General features: G+C 47.9%; 1 protein-coding gene across 1 annotated transcript in view; it reads left to right on the top strand.

The window, feature by feature from the left end:
- The first annotated feature begins 5,674 nt into the window (after positions 1-5,674).
- NGEF (neuronal guanine nucleotide exchange factor) overlaps positions 5,675-14,419 on the top strand; it is a 143,472-nt gene continuing 134,727 nt past the window's right edge. Inside the window, exon 1 of the mRNA XM_017859388.1 lies at positions 5,675-5,873. The gene's annotated coding sequence lies outside the window, so the exon portion shown is untranslated. The remainder of the gene's footprint in view (positions 5,874-14,419) is intronic.

The following is a 14,419-nucleotide window of genomic DNA, read 5'->3' as shown; positions in this document are numbered from 1 at the left end:
CACATACTTAGTTTTTAAAGTCTTTTTTTATATTATTCTATTGTTTCTATTTTCTCATGTGTCAACTCTCCCATTTTTGTGGGATTTTGTTGGACTTTCTCAAAAGTTTTATAACTTGTTATTATCATGTTTAATAATGTATATTCTTCATATTGGTCTTCCTTAAGACCAATATGTTTTATAATTTCTGCCTATGAGCTCATCTTATATGGGAATTATCCTTTCAGTGTGATGGTGGAATTGTTCCTGCCAGTGCCCCAGATTGCGGAGACCTCCCCCAGTTGCCTCTGTATAAGGCTTAAGGGGTCATAAATTCTCAAATTTTTTTCTCTGTTTCCATCTTGGAATTTTTGTACATCATGAGTGGCTAAAAGTTAGATCCCATGTGTGAATCCAGCTTGCTCTCCACTTTCTTGTGGGTAATTCTATTTCTATCTGTGGCCTGGGACTTTTTTTTTACTTCTGATCTATAATCAGCCTCTTCAAGCTTCCTGCTGTGTTCAAGTTCAGAGGCTTTGATTCTTGCTTCCCCATAACCATTAATTTACAACAAACACCATAAGGAATGTATGCTACATTCCCTAAAGTACTCAGCTCGCCAAGGTAAATATAGAATTATCTCTTCATTTGTGGCACCTGAACATGTACCTTTCTTGTTTTCAATTGAATTGTGTATTTATATTACAAAAAATATATATCCAGCATTTCTGTATGTTCCAGAAAATTTATGGGATCTTGGGAAAGCTATTTAACCACTTTAGATCTGGCTTCCTCATACTAAGACTGTAGGGATAGTTAAACATGTTAATCCTTGTAAAACACTTAGAACAGTGCCTGGTTCACAAGTGCTCAGTAGCTGTTTTGATAAGTATTCCTGCTTCTGTGCAGTTCTTTTTCTTAACTCAGCCTGGTCCATCATCTTTATATAGTTAATTTCTACTTTTTAAAATAACCAAAACAGTAACAATTAAAACATTTAGATTCTTCTCCTCTTCCCACCCCTTAAAGCAAACTTAACATGAGAAGATATTTTATCATCTTTAAAAAAAGTCTTATAATGAATCAAACTCATTATATTAATTATTCAATTCCTACCAATGCAAAATTATGAAAATCCATTTGAAACAATTGGATTATGACTATTAAGCTCATTAACGATCTATCAAAATTATCACCCCGAAAAGCATCACAAAAGCTTCAGATCAAGGACACTGCAGGCCCTGAAAGGGATTTCTCAGTACCATCCCAGAATATTTCTATAGCACAACAGCCGACAGCCATTAAAAACAGTGAAGAACTTCAAAGTGTGCTAAATTGGAAAATCACCAAAACAGTAATACAGAACAGAACGTACATGTTGAGATCTTGCCTAAGTAAAACAAAGGAAATAGGTGTGTGTGTGTCTGTCTGTGTGTGTGTGTCTGTGTGTGTGTGTGTACTTGCACAGACACGCAAGGGAGAGAGAGAGAGAGGGAGAGAGAGGCAGGGAGGTAGAGATTACGTATACATAGAACATTTCTGGAAGAACACTCATATAACTGTCAACATAGGTTATATAAAATGTTTTTGAGCAAGAAAGTGACAAGATCAGATCTGTGTCAGCAGATTCACATGGATACTGAGTGGGATGGGGTGCTGAGGGCTGGAAGCAATTGGGAGAGACTGAAGCCAAGAGACCCATTTAAAGGACATTGCAATTGTCGGGTAGGAGTTGATGGGGACCTGTTCTGAGGCAGTGAGATGGAGCAAAGGACAAAAAAGGAAATTAGATTCACTTTAGAAAGCCACCCAATTGTAGCCCCAGGGCCCAGCACAGTACCTACTGGTACTAGGTGCTCAAAAGGAAAGAAATGGTCTCCTTTGTGAAAGACTTATAATTTTAATTTTCAAAATCACCCCACTGGGCACCTGAATATGACAACTCTACTGACCCCTTCACCCTCTTCTCATGAGTTCATTCCCTCAGCCCTGGGCCTAGGGAGCTAGGGTGGGGGGACAGGTCCACAGGTTGGTGAGTCCAAGGCTCAGGCCTCCACCTGTGCCTCTTGCTCACCCTGCCCACCCAGGAGGTCCCTGCTCCACTCCCAAGGCCCCACTCAGATCTAATCCTACACACACACACACACACACACACACACACACACACCAGCTACCAACACTTACAATTAGGAATTGCTTAAAATATGTTTTTTTTTTTTTTTCTTTTCTTTTTTTTTCTTTTTTTTGAGACGGAGTCTTGCTCTGTCACCCGGGCTGGAGTGCAGTGGCCAGATCTCAGCTCACTGCAAGCTCCGCCTCCCGGGTTCACACCATTCTCCTGCCTCAGCCTCCGGAGTAGCTGGGACTACAGGCGCCCGCCACCTCGCCCGGCGAGTTTTTTGTATTTTTAGTAGAGACGGGGTTTCACCGGGTTAGCCAGGATGGTCTCGATCTCCTGACCTCGTGATCCGCCCGTCTCGGCCTCCCAAAGTGCTGGGATTACAGGCTTGAGCCACCGCGCCCGGCCTGTTTTTTTTTTTAATGAGTGGAACAATGGAAGAGAGTGAGCAGAAGTCTCATAAGTGTGGCATCTGACAATGGGTTGCAGGAAACAGCCGATGTTCCCAGAAGACAGAGCACTTGGTGGACACCTCTCCAACCTTGACATGCAGGAAGGCTCTGCTGAGAGGCTTTGGTGGCAAGGGACAGAGAGGGGAAAGAGGGAGTTAATGCACTTACTCTAATATCTCTTGAACCTAATGTGGGATCTGGCTTATGGTGCCCTGCTCAAATGTTTGTTGAATTAATGAAGGAAAGGGTGGATAAATGGGTGGGTGACTGGGTGGATATCTGGATGGATAGATGGGTAAATAGATGGGTGGATGGGTGGATGGGTGGATGGGTGGGTGGGTGGATGAGTAGATAGATGGGTAGATGGATGGGTAGATGGATGGGTGGATAAGTGGGTGGATGAATGGATGAGTAGATGGTTGGATGGATGGATGGGTGGGTGGATGGATGGATGGATGGATGGATGGATGGATGGATGGTAGGTGGATGGATGGATGGATAGGTGGGTGGATGGATGGGTGGATGGGTGAATGGGTAGATGGATGGGTGGATGAGTGGGTGGATGAATGGATGAGCAGATGGTTGGGTGGATGATCGAGGTGGGTGGATGGACTGGATGATGGGAACGGATGATGGTGGATGAATGGATGGGTGGATAGATGGTAGATGTATGGATGGATGGTGGATGATGATGGTGAATAATGATGGTGGGATGGGTGGATGATGGGTGGTTGATGGATGGATGGATAGATGGTCAGTGAGGATGAGGTGGATGGATGATGGTGTGATGGATGAATGGTGGATAGATGATGGTGATGGGTGGGATGGATGGGTGGAAGATGGAGGAGATGGGTGATGATGGTGGATAGATGGATGGTGGGGTGATGGATGAATGGTAGTGGATGTTGCTGGATGAGTCAATGGATGGGTAGATGGATGGTGGAATGATGGGTGATAATGGATGAGTAGATGGTTGTGTGGATGGAATGAATGGATAGTGGGATGGTGGATGAAGTAGATGGAGGTAGATGGATGGGTGATGAGTCAGTGGATGAATGAATGAGAAGAGCGGTTGGGCTGATGGATGGTGGATGGATGGTGGGGGGTGGGATGGGTGGATGGGTGATGGATGGATGGATGGATGGATGGATGGATGATGGTGGTGGGTGATGGATGAGATGATGGATGGTTGGATAGATGATGGTGTATGGGTGGATGGATGGGTGGGATGATGGATGATGGATGGATGGATGGATGGATGGATGGATAGAGTGGTGGATGGATGGATAGGGTGGATAGATGGATGGGTGATGGTGGATGGATGGATGGGTGGATGATGTAAGTGGATGGTGTGGGTGGATGGTGAGAAATGAATGGGTGAATGGTGGAAGATGGGTGGATGGGATGGCTGATAGATGGATGGGTGGATGAAGAATGGGTGGGTGTGGGTGAATGAGTAGATGGATGGGTAGATGGAGTGAGTGGATAGAGTGGGAGGATAATGGATGAGTAGATGGTTGGTGGAGGATGGGTGGATGGATGGATGACGATGAATGGTGGATGGAGGGATGGGTGGATAGATGGATGGGTGGATGGATGGGCGGATGATGGATGGATGGGTGGATGATGGACGGATGGATGGAGGGATGGATGGATGGGTGGATGGATGGATGGATGGATGGGTGGATGGATGGGTGGATGATGGATGGATGGATGGGTAGATGGTGGATGGATGGATGGATGGAGGGATGGATGGATAGATGGATGGATGAATGGATGGATGGGTGGATGGGTGGATGGATGGGTGAGAGAATGGATGAGAGACTACTTCAGTCTGGCTTTCACGGACAAAACGAAACCCACATTTTGTGGCAATCAGATGGTTGTGGGAACTTTCAAAGATGACCCTCAGGGATCCCCACCCCTGGTATTGTGCCCTGTGTCATCCTCTACCTTTGAGTGCCGGCTGTGCCTGGTGACTTCCTTCTAACGAGTAAAATATGCCAGAAGTGATGGAATATCACATTCTTGAGTATATTACAAAAGACTGACCTCCCTCTTCCCAGACTCTCTCCATAGCCCTCTCTGGGTAGATGGATGGGTGGATGGATGGGTGGATGTCAGCCATAGCTGACAGCTGAGAGGCACTGAGACCTTCATCCTACAGCCTTAAGGAACTGAATCCTGCCAACACCAGCAGCTTGGAAGTGGATCCCCGCTAGTGGAGCCATGAGATGAGATCTCAGCCCCTCCAACAGTTAGATGGCAACCTGTGAGAAACCCTGAGCAGAGAACCCAGCCAAGCAGTGCCCAGACTTCTAGCCACAGAAACTGAAATGACAAATGAGTGTTGTTTCAAGCCACACACTTTGAGTTAATTTGTTACCAGAACAGATAGCTAAGACAAATGCTGATTTGAGTTTTATATAAAGACGGACTTTGTAGCAATTAAACTTGGCAAATGATGGTAGTGGTTTTGATACTAGTTGGCTTGGGTTTGAATCCCGGATCCCCAACTTACCAGCTGTGGGGCTTTGAGCAAGATGATCAATTTCTTGAGCCTCTGTTTCTGCATCTTTAAAATAGGCATAATTCTCTGGTCATAGTGACAACACAAGGATTACATAAAGAGATTATGTAATGTACTTAGCCCAGTGCCTGTCATGTAGTAAGCACTGAGTAAAAGGAAGCTATTAGCAGGAATAATAATAATAATGGAGCAAGATGTCTTACAAAGCAGTGAGTGTTCCATGCCTGGAAGTGATCAAGTTAAGGCCAGATGACCATGGCAGGAAATGACTAGAACCCTGGAGGACCCCAAAGCCTTTCCCAAATCTCAGATTTGAGGGCTGTGCAGCTGGCCTGGCCAACGCTTGAAGTTGGTGGGCCAGGTGTGCCATGGGCCCCTCTTGGTGTGACAATAAGCATTACCTAGCACTGGGTGGGCGGCGGGTATTCCAGCTATGCCCAGCCTTCCCCTCAGATAGCCCTTCCCTCCTGCACCACTTTTGTGTCAGGTGTGTGGCTGCCACCCTGGCTCAGCCCATGGGGCCCAGGAAGGTAAACACCCAGCCAGGAAGTGATCGTTATGGGCTCGTGGCCAGCTATGGGCCGAGGCAGGTCTAAAGGTCAGAAATGCTTCCCAGTGAGGCTTTTCCAGGAGAGAACAAAGTTTTTGACTGTGGGCTGTCTGGGACAGAATGGAGCACCTGTGGATTTAGCCGGGGACACACCAGCCTGCTCGCAGGTGCCTGGACACGACAGGGGACGAGAGAGGAGCACTCTCTGAGGAAGCCCAACCCCTGTGAGCTCCTTGCTGGCAGGTGAGAGAATGGTTTTGGTATTTTTAAAAAAAAATAAAATGAGATAAAACAGGAGATGGAACAGAGGTTACTGCTAGGACAGTTAGGAGAGGAGATCGCCACCCATCCGTTCATTGAGAGGAGCCCCCAAGAGAAACAGCAGCCCTGGATTTCACCCGAGGGATCCTGTCTGCTCTCGGCTTTAGCACTGCCCCTCCTGGCACTCAGTTTCACCATCTGGGAATCAGGGTAAGAACTCCTTCCCCGCCCTCTTCCATTACGGCTGTGGGGCAAGTGAGATCAAAAACAGGAATGGCTGCATAATTGCAGGCCCTATGCAATATAAAAATGCAGGCCCCTTGTTAAAATAGTAAGACTTTCGAAATGACAACAACAGCATTAAAGCAAGCCAGGGCACCTTCCAAGAACAGGGCCCTGTGACTGCACAGGCCCCACACCCCCGACGCCAGTCCTGATAATAAGTGTATATGTAAACGGAAGTGCCCTGATTCCTGTGGGCCATGGCTCAAATCTCAGGGTCAGGAAGTGCACTTGGGAAACAGAAGTCATAGCCGTGAAGTGACAGCCCACTGCACTTTAGCTCCCCCAGCACTGCCCCCTCCTGCTCAGGGGCCCCTTTCAGAAAGACAGAAGGCCCTACCCCTCAGAACTTTCCTGATCTGTGCACCTAGCTGGCCTCAAGCCACAGCACAGTGTGACTGAAATGTGTGGGGACACAGTTTTCTTGGATGTGAAGGTGGTAGGTTCTTATTGTCTATCTTGATTTAAAATTTGGGACAGTCACACAGTCTCTGGCTGCGTAGAAGTGGGACTTGTGATTCCTGTGCTTGTGACAGCTCTGCTAGCTATGTTCCATTTATTATCAATGTATTTCTGCTTTTTGGGAAAATCCTTAATGCAATAAGGTCACTGGTGGGAATGCTCCGGCTGGAACACTTGCCATGTGTCTTTGTCCTCCCCGCCCCTTCTCTCTTTCTCTCTCTCTCTCCCTCCCCCACCCCACCCCTCTTTCTCTCTTTTTCCACTTAGGCTTCCCCTTTGCCTGTGTCTCAGGCTGCCCCTTGGGACTGCTTAGCTTTGAGGAAGCAGAAGCCAGGATCCCCTTAGGGGTCAAGCTTTCTGGTCCATGAAGGGAGACCACAGACCACCTCTCTCCACCACACTTTCCTCCCACATCCCTTTCTGGAGCCCAAATTGCCATGGAACCCCTCCCAGGGAGGGGCTCCCCACAGGAAAGCCAGGGGTTGATACCAATGACCGTGTGAGTAACGTTCCACAGCTTTCCGCCCCAGTAGGGCTGGGGACACAAATGAGGCTGGAGACAGGGGAAGGTAAATTGCTTTAAGAAGAGCTGATGCATGCCTGTAGCCTCAGCCACTCAGGAGGCAGAGGCAGGAGGGCCGCTTGAGCCCGGAAGTTTAAGACTGCAGTGAGCTATGATCATGTCACTGCATTCCAACCTGGGCAACCTGGGAAGACTGTCTCTGTTCCTTTTTTTTTTTTTTTTTTCATTGCTGTAAGAACTTCTCTTGGCCTGTGGGAGATCCGAAGTTTGTACCAGTAACAAAATAGCCCATAAGTTGTGGGGCCACCCAGAGCCTCTCAGAGGAGACCAAATCTAACCACCCAAGCCTGCTGGCTCTCCCAGGGGCACAGGAGCCACCAGCACCAAGTCAGACATCCCATCTCCCAAGACGATGTCCCTTCCCCATCTGCATGGGCCCATTGCCTCCTGAGTAAGGAGTCAGCTCTGATGCTCTGAACTCACCCCCCAGCATGACCCCAATGGCAAAAATTCCTTTATTCCTTCACAGATAATTGCTGTGCACCATGTATGTGTGAGGCTTTGAAGTGGGGCTGGGGACACAGATGGGAAAATGGTGGCCCTCAGGCTAGTGGAAATGAAGCAATGCTGTGTCCCACACCCCCGAGGCCAGGCTAGAAGCCCCGCTCTGTGAAATGAACACAACACCCCTCTCACCCCAACAACGGTGATAGGATCTTGAGGCTGAGAGGTGCCGTGGCCCGGCTAAGCAGGGGGTTCCATCTCTGAGCCTGGATGGACTGCCTCTTTTCAGACCCCCCTTCTCCCCGCCCCTAAGCCCCTCTGCCACCACGATGGCATCTTCAGGAGGCTGCTGGGCCTCAGGAAAAATTCCTTCCCTTGGCCTGGGACCACGTCTCCCCACCTCGGGAGAGGTCGGACCAGGGGGTGCAATTCTGCCTCCAGACTGGAGGACCCGCCCCAGGATGCTGAGGCCTTCAGCCTTACTCCTCCTCCCTTTGCTTGGCAGCCGTCCTAGAGGCCAGCGCCCTGGGAGACCACATAGGGTCTGAGCACTGAGGAGGGGCTGTTTGCTGGAGCTCCCTCTGTGGGCTGCTTTTGGGAAACTAGCTCAGGTGGTTGATTAAGGACCTGGGAGCCTGGGTGAGGCCATCTCTCAATCTTTCTGTCTCAACTCACTTTGCCTGTGGACAAGGAAAAAAAAATCACATGTTCAAATGAGGAAGATGGGCACCATCAAAGGGATGGATGGTCACCAAGGCCTGCATGGAGGAGGTGGCCTCTGAGCTGGGCATCATTCAACAATCTTCCATCCCTTATTAATGATTTTCCAGGAGGGGGAGAAGAACTGAGGGTGTGGTTTGATGTATTATAAAGCAAGACTCTCTACCTTGAAAATACGGTAGTAATTTTTTTCACACTCGCTCGAATTGGATGCTGCAAGTTCTTTAAACAGCATACATTCACAGATAGCACATTCCAGGTGAAGGCACCGCAGGGTTTTAGCAAGAGGGAGGAAACCCTGCAGGTAGGGGGCTGGCCCAGTGGAGGCAGAGGCAGGGGAGACATGAGATCTGTTTAAAAGATGCCGGCCAGGTGTGCTGGCTCACACCTGTAATCCCAGCACTTTGGGAGGCTGAGGCAGGTGGATTACCTGAGGTCAGGAGTTCAAGACCAGTCTGGTCAACATAGTGAAACCCCATCTGTGTTAAAAATACAAAAATTGGCATGGTGGTGGGTCCCCTGTAATCCCAACTACTCGGGAGGCTAAGGCAGGAGAATCACTTGAACCCAGGAGGCAGAGGCTGCAGTGAGCCAAGATCACGCCACTGCACTACAGGCTAGGCGACAAGAGCAAGACTCCAACTCAAAAAAAAAAAAAAAAAGGGAGAGAGAGAGACAGGACAGGTGGAGCAGAGGGAAGGTGGAGGGGATGGCCCAACCCAAGATGCCAGGACCCCAGAAGTCCACAGAGATGAAAGTGAGGGTCTGGGTGGCCAACACGTCCCACGGGAAATTCATCCCTCATTTCTACACCCTGCACCTGCTGGCTGTGCCTCAGTTGCCTTCACTTTGGGCTGCAGCTTCATGCACCAGTACCATGTCTCCCATAGCTAGAAGCTCTGACTGCCAATCATCCAGGAGTTTTACTTTTTTTTTCCATAGAGATGTGGTCTCACCATCTTGCCCAGGCTCATCCCAAACTCTTACGCTCCAGCAGTCCTCCCACCTCGGCCTCCCAAAGTGCTGGGATTAGAAGGGTGAGCCACTGCACCTGGCACTAAGTTGCTGATGAGTTTTAAAATGGATATATGAACTGGGTGCAGTGGTGTGTCCTGTAGTCCCAGCTACTCTGGAGGCTGAGGTGGGAGGATCACAAATTCAGATCCAGCCTGGGCAAAATAGCAAGATCCCCACCTCTAAAAATAAATAAATAAATAAATAAAAAGGATCTTTTGGCAGCAACATGGATAGAAGTAGAGGCCATTATGTCAAATTAGATAAACCAAACATCGAAAGACAAATATCTCGTGTTCTCACTCATATGTGGGAGCTAAAAATGTGAAGTGGGTCTCATGATGACAAAGAGTAGATTGGTGGTTACTGGAGGCCAGCAAGTGGAGCAGGGATGCAGGGATGAAGGAGTGATAAAGGATATAAAGATACTTATTATCACTGAACTGCACACTTAAAAATGATGAAGATGGGCCGGGTGTGGTGGCTTATACCTGTCATCCTAGCATTTTGGGAGGCCAAGGTGGGCAGATCACTTGAGGCCAGGAGTTCAAGACCAGCCTGGCTAACATGGCGAAACCCTGTCTCTACTAAACATACAAAAATTAACTGGGCATGGTGGTGCCTGTAATCCCAGCTACTCGGGAGGCTGAGGTGGGAGAACTGCTCGAACCGAGGAGGTGTAGGTTGCAGTAAGCCGAGATCAAACCACTGCACTAAGCTGGGTCACAGAGTGAGACTCTTTCAAAAAAAAAAACAGATGCAGATGGTAAAGTTTTTTAAAAAAAGGAAAAGAAATATCTATTGAAAACTAAAAGAAACAGAGGTGCCAATTCATTATTATTTAATAAGTATGTTTCCTACCAGAGACAAATCCTTCAAAATATAAGCTCTCCAGAAGGACAAGCAACTTGGACAGTGCCTTTCAAGGGACGAGAGAACCTTTGGAACCACAGGGGCAGCAACAGGGGATAAGGAAGGCAAGCTGGGCCTAAGGCCCTTGACCCCCAGGTCCCACCCCAAAGTGGCCAGGTTCAGTCCCAAGGTGCTGACTTGGGAAGTGTTGCTCTATCTGATGTACAAGTTAGTGCAACCTGCTTGTGTTGGTCTTTCAGGCTACATGGCAGTGAACTCCATGAAGGCCAAATCCCTCTGCGGCCTGTCAACAAGCAATTGGTGGGTGCAATTGCTCTCTGGGCCTAAAGTGAAAAGATGGCAAAATTCCCTGCTCCTCTCCCAAGCTCTCCACCATCTTTTCAGGCCTCTGCAGCTGCCTCCACACCCTTTACCACAACCCACATAAGCAGATTAAGAAAACTCAATTTCCTACTCTCAGCCGATACGCTCAGCATTGCTGAGCCAAAATAGATTCCCATTAAATCCCACCAATGCGCTGAAAATTTTCCAAGTATTTGAAGTTTTTAGAACCCTCGCATGTGGGCTTTATTTTTCAGGATGCTCTCAAGTCATAAATCTGCTCACGAGAGTGAGGACAAAGATCAAGACAGTTTTGCTCTCATCTGAGTGAGAAAAACATGCCTCGGTGGATTCTTGAGCGTTGGAGGAAAGCCTTCCTTTCTGCCAAGTTCCTTTTTAGGAAATTAGCTTTGGACTTTAAAAGGATTTTAAAGTTGTTTCTGGACTGAAAAGGGCATCTGGCACCTGGACAACTTTTCCTAGTGCCTGAGATATCAGAGCAGTCACTTGCAGCTTTCTACAGTTTTCTGGCCTCTTTGGAACCATTCCTAAATCAAGAGCAGAGTCATTCGCCATTGGCCACCTTGGGTTCCAAGTCAAGGGTAAGAAATGGAGCTCAGGGTCATAACGAAGCCATTTGGATGCTCAATCTAAAATCAACAGGCTCATCTAAGCTGTGTTTGGGAAAACATTATTACAGCTGATTTGTGTATTCATTGGAGAAATATCACAGAAATTGCCAAAATTAAGCAGCATGCACAGACAGCCAGCATCTTCTCATGTGAGCAGTGCTGGGGTCCTGCCAGGTTAAAGCCCCCGGTGTGCATCCTCCTCCCTTTCTCAGCCTTCACTAGGTACCAGTTTGCGCTGCTCTTCCCTGTGAACTGTCCCCACTGGAGACCCATGACCAGCCTGAGCAGGGCTCAGACACTGAGCTCCTTGGCGGCTACCTGGCGGGCCAAGGGGTTCTTCCTAGAAACCTAGGCTGGGCCATTATCTACCTTTGCTCCCGCTCCAAATTCCCTGGGAGATTTGAGGGTTGTAGAGGCTTCTGGGCTGATGACAGGTAAGCTTGAATGGCATCATCAAAAGAAGGAGTCACCTCCAAATAGCTGAGACCACAGATGTGTGCCATCAGGCCTGGCTAATTTTTGTATTTTTTGTAGAAATGGGGTTTCACCATGTTGACCAGGCTGGTCTCGAACTCCTGGGCTCAAGTGATCAGCCCATCTTAGGCCCTAAAGTGCTGGGATTACAAGCGTGAGCTACCATGCCTGGCCCAACATGTTTTAAATTAAAGGTGGTGAGAAACAGTTTAGAATTCATCCTCTTAAGCACTTTGCTGGAGCTGGACTGCCTGGGTTTGAATCCAGCCTCCATCACCTGCTGACTGTGTGGCCTAGGATGAGCTGGTTAACCTCTCTGACTCACCATGCTCCCTGTCCTCCTCTGTAAAAGTGAAAGAAATAGGACAAGAACAGTAAAGATCATACAGGATCGCCATGAGTGTTCAATGAGATGGTGCATAGAACACTCTTGGCCCTTGCAAAATTTTAGCTATTATTATCCTGATATGCCATGAGAAAGAAAACGGATCACTTTTTCCAATGCAAAAGTTAACTTTCAGCAGCACTTATCTGTGAATGTATCAGTGCACACAGTTAGAGGATTGAGCACTAAACAGGAATGTGTATACAAGAACCCTCAAATATAAAGAGAATCGGCTGTCTGGGAAGATTTCACCAAACCAGCTCCACGTGCTCTGTGCTTGGCTAAGTTGGAGGTGACTCCTTCTTTTGATGATGCCATTCAAGCTTACCTGTCATCAGCCCAGAAGCCTCTACAGTCCCCAAATCTCCCTTGAGGCGCCAGCACATTAGACCCAATGATGACTTCCCTCCAGTGAATAATATTGCTTGAGAAGTAAAGGCATTTTTTTCCAGCGAAACCCTGATGCTCCAATTTTTTCAAAAACTGGCTTGGTAAATGCTGGTGTGGAAAGAGTTTTAGGGAACGCAATAATGGTGAACCCCACAGAGCTAGAGTTCCATCAGTAAGAAGGGTGTGTTAGCTTTCAATTGCTGCTGTCACAAATTACCACAAACTGTGGCTTAAAACAATGCAGGCCAGGCTCAGTGGCTCACGCCTGTAATCCCAGATTTTGGGAGGCCAAGGTGGGTGGATCACTTGAGGTCACCAGTTAGAGACCAGCCTGACCAACACTGCAAAACCCCGTCACTACAAAAAATACAAAAATTAGCCAGATGTGGTGGTGAGCGCCTGTAATTCCAGCTACTTGGGAGACTGAGGCAGGAGAATCACTTGAACCCAGGAGGCAGAGGTTGCAGTGGGCTGAGATCGTGCCACTGCACTCCAGCCTGGTTGACAAAGCAAGACTCTGTCTCAAAAAACCAAAACAAAACAACACAAAAAACAATGCGAATCTTACAACTCTAGAAGACAAGAAGCCCAACATGGCTGTCACTGGGCTGAACCTATGGTGCTGGCAGGACTGTTTCCTTCTGAAGGCTCTGGGAGAGGATCTGTTTCTTGCTTTTTCCAGCCTCCAGAGGCTGCCTGTACTCCTTGGCTTCTGGCCTCTTCCTTCATCCTCAAATCCAGCAGCATAGCATCTTCAAACCTCTCTCTGACTCTTCTGCCTTCCTATTATAAGGAGCCTTGTGAATATACTGCGTCCACCTGGATAGTCTGGGATAATCTCACCATCTCAAGATGCTGAACTTTTTGCCCCAGAAAGTGGCCTGTAAGCACACAGGCATCCACGCTGGAAGCAGTGGTCCTGCGGGTCAGGAAAGCCTCACCTTCCCAGCTGAGAATCTGGGCAGAAGTGTTTGGTAGGGTGGCTGCTTCCTGCTGGTGCTCAGGGCCTGTGTTTTGGGGTTGTAGAGACAGCCCCAAGAGCACTGCTCCCCCACTGCACTCTCCGTGTGGGAACACATCTGAGGGGCGGCCCGGCCAGCTCCAGCCCTCCGGATTGTAACCATGGGGCACTCAGAGCCCCATAGCTGCTCAGACTGGGAACTTGCCAGTCAATATCCCAGAAATGGCACATTGGAGGCATCTATGTATTAGTGGTGATTCATGCTAATGGCTGCCTGCAGAATCTGTTGAGGACAACGAGACCCAATCTGTGTTGGAAGGGAAAGTGTGCTGTAATAGATTAGCAATGTCTGTCATGATGAAGGAGTAGAGAAAGGTGGTTCGTGTGTATCTGATCTGCCATTCACACTAGGAAGAAAGTCTTTTTTTTTTTTTTTTTTAGTATAAATGTAGGGGGTACAAGTGCAGTTTCATCGCATGAATATGGCACAGTGGCAAAGTCTGGGCTTTTGGTGTAACCATCAACCAAATTTTGTACGTTATATCCATCAAGCAATTTCTCACTCCTCACCCCGCTCCCAGCCTCCCACCCTTCGGAATCCTCAGTGTCTGTCAGTCCATACTCGACATCCATGTGTACACATTATTTAGCTCCCACTTACAAGGAAGAACGTGCAGTATTTGACTTTCTGTTTCTGAGTTATTTCACTTAAGATAATGGCTTCCAGTTCTACCCATGTTGCTGCAAAAGACATTATTTCATTCTTTTTATGGCTGCATAGTATTCCATTGTGTCTATAGACCACATTTTCTTTTTTTATTTTTTATTTTTTATTTATTTTTTATTTATTTATTTATTTATTTTGAGACCGAGTCTTGCTGTCGCCCAGGCTGGAGTGCAGTGGCCAGATCTCAGCTCACTGCAAGCTCCGCCTCCCGGGTTTACGCCATTCTCCTGCCTCAGCCTCCCGAGTAGCTGGGACTACAG

Source organism: Rhinopithecus bieti, unplaced genomic scaffold (genome assembly GCF_001698545.2).
Source record: "Rhinopithecus bieti isolate Rb0 unplaced genomic scaffold, ASM169854v2 scaffold_50517, whole genome shotgun sequence".
NCBI classification, from domain to species: Eukaryota; Metazoa; Chordata; class Mammalia; order Primates; family Cercopithecidae; genus Rhinopithecus; species Rhinopithecus bieti.
The sequence above is the reverse complement of the archived record's forward strand: the minus strand, read 5'-3'. Positions and strand labels throughout refer to the sequence as shown.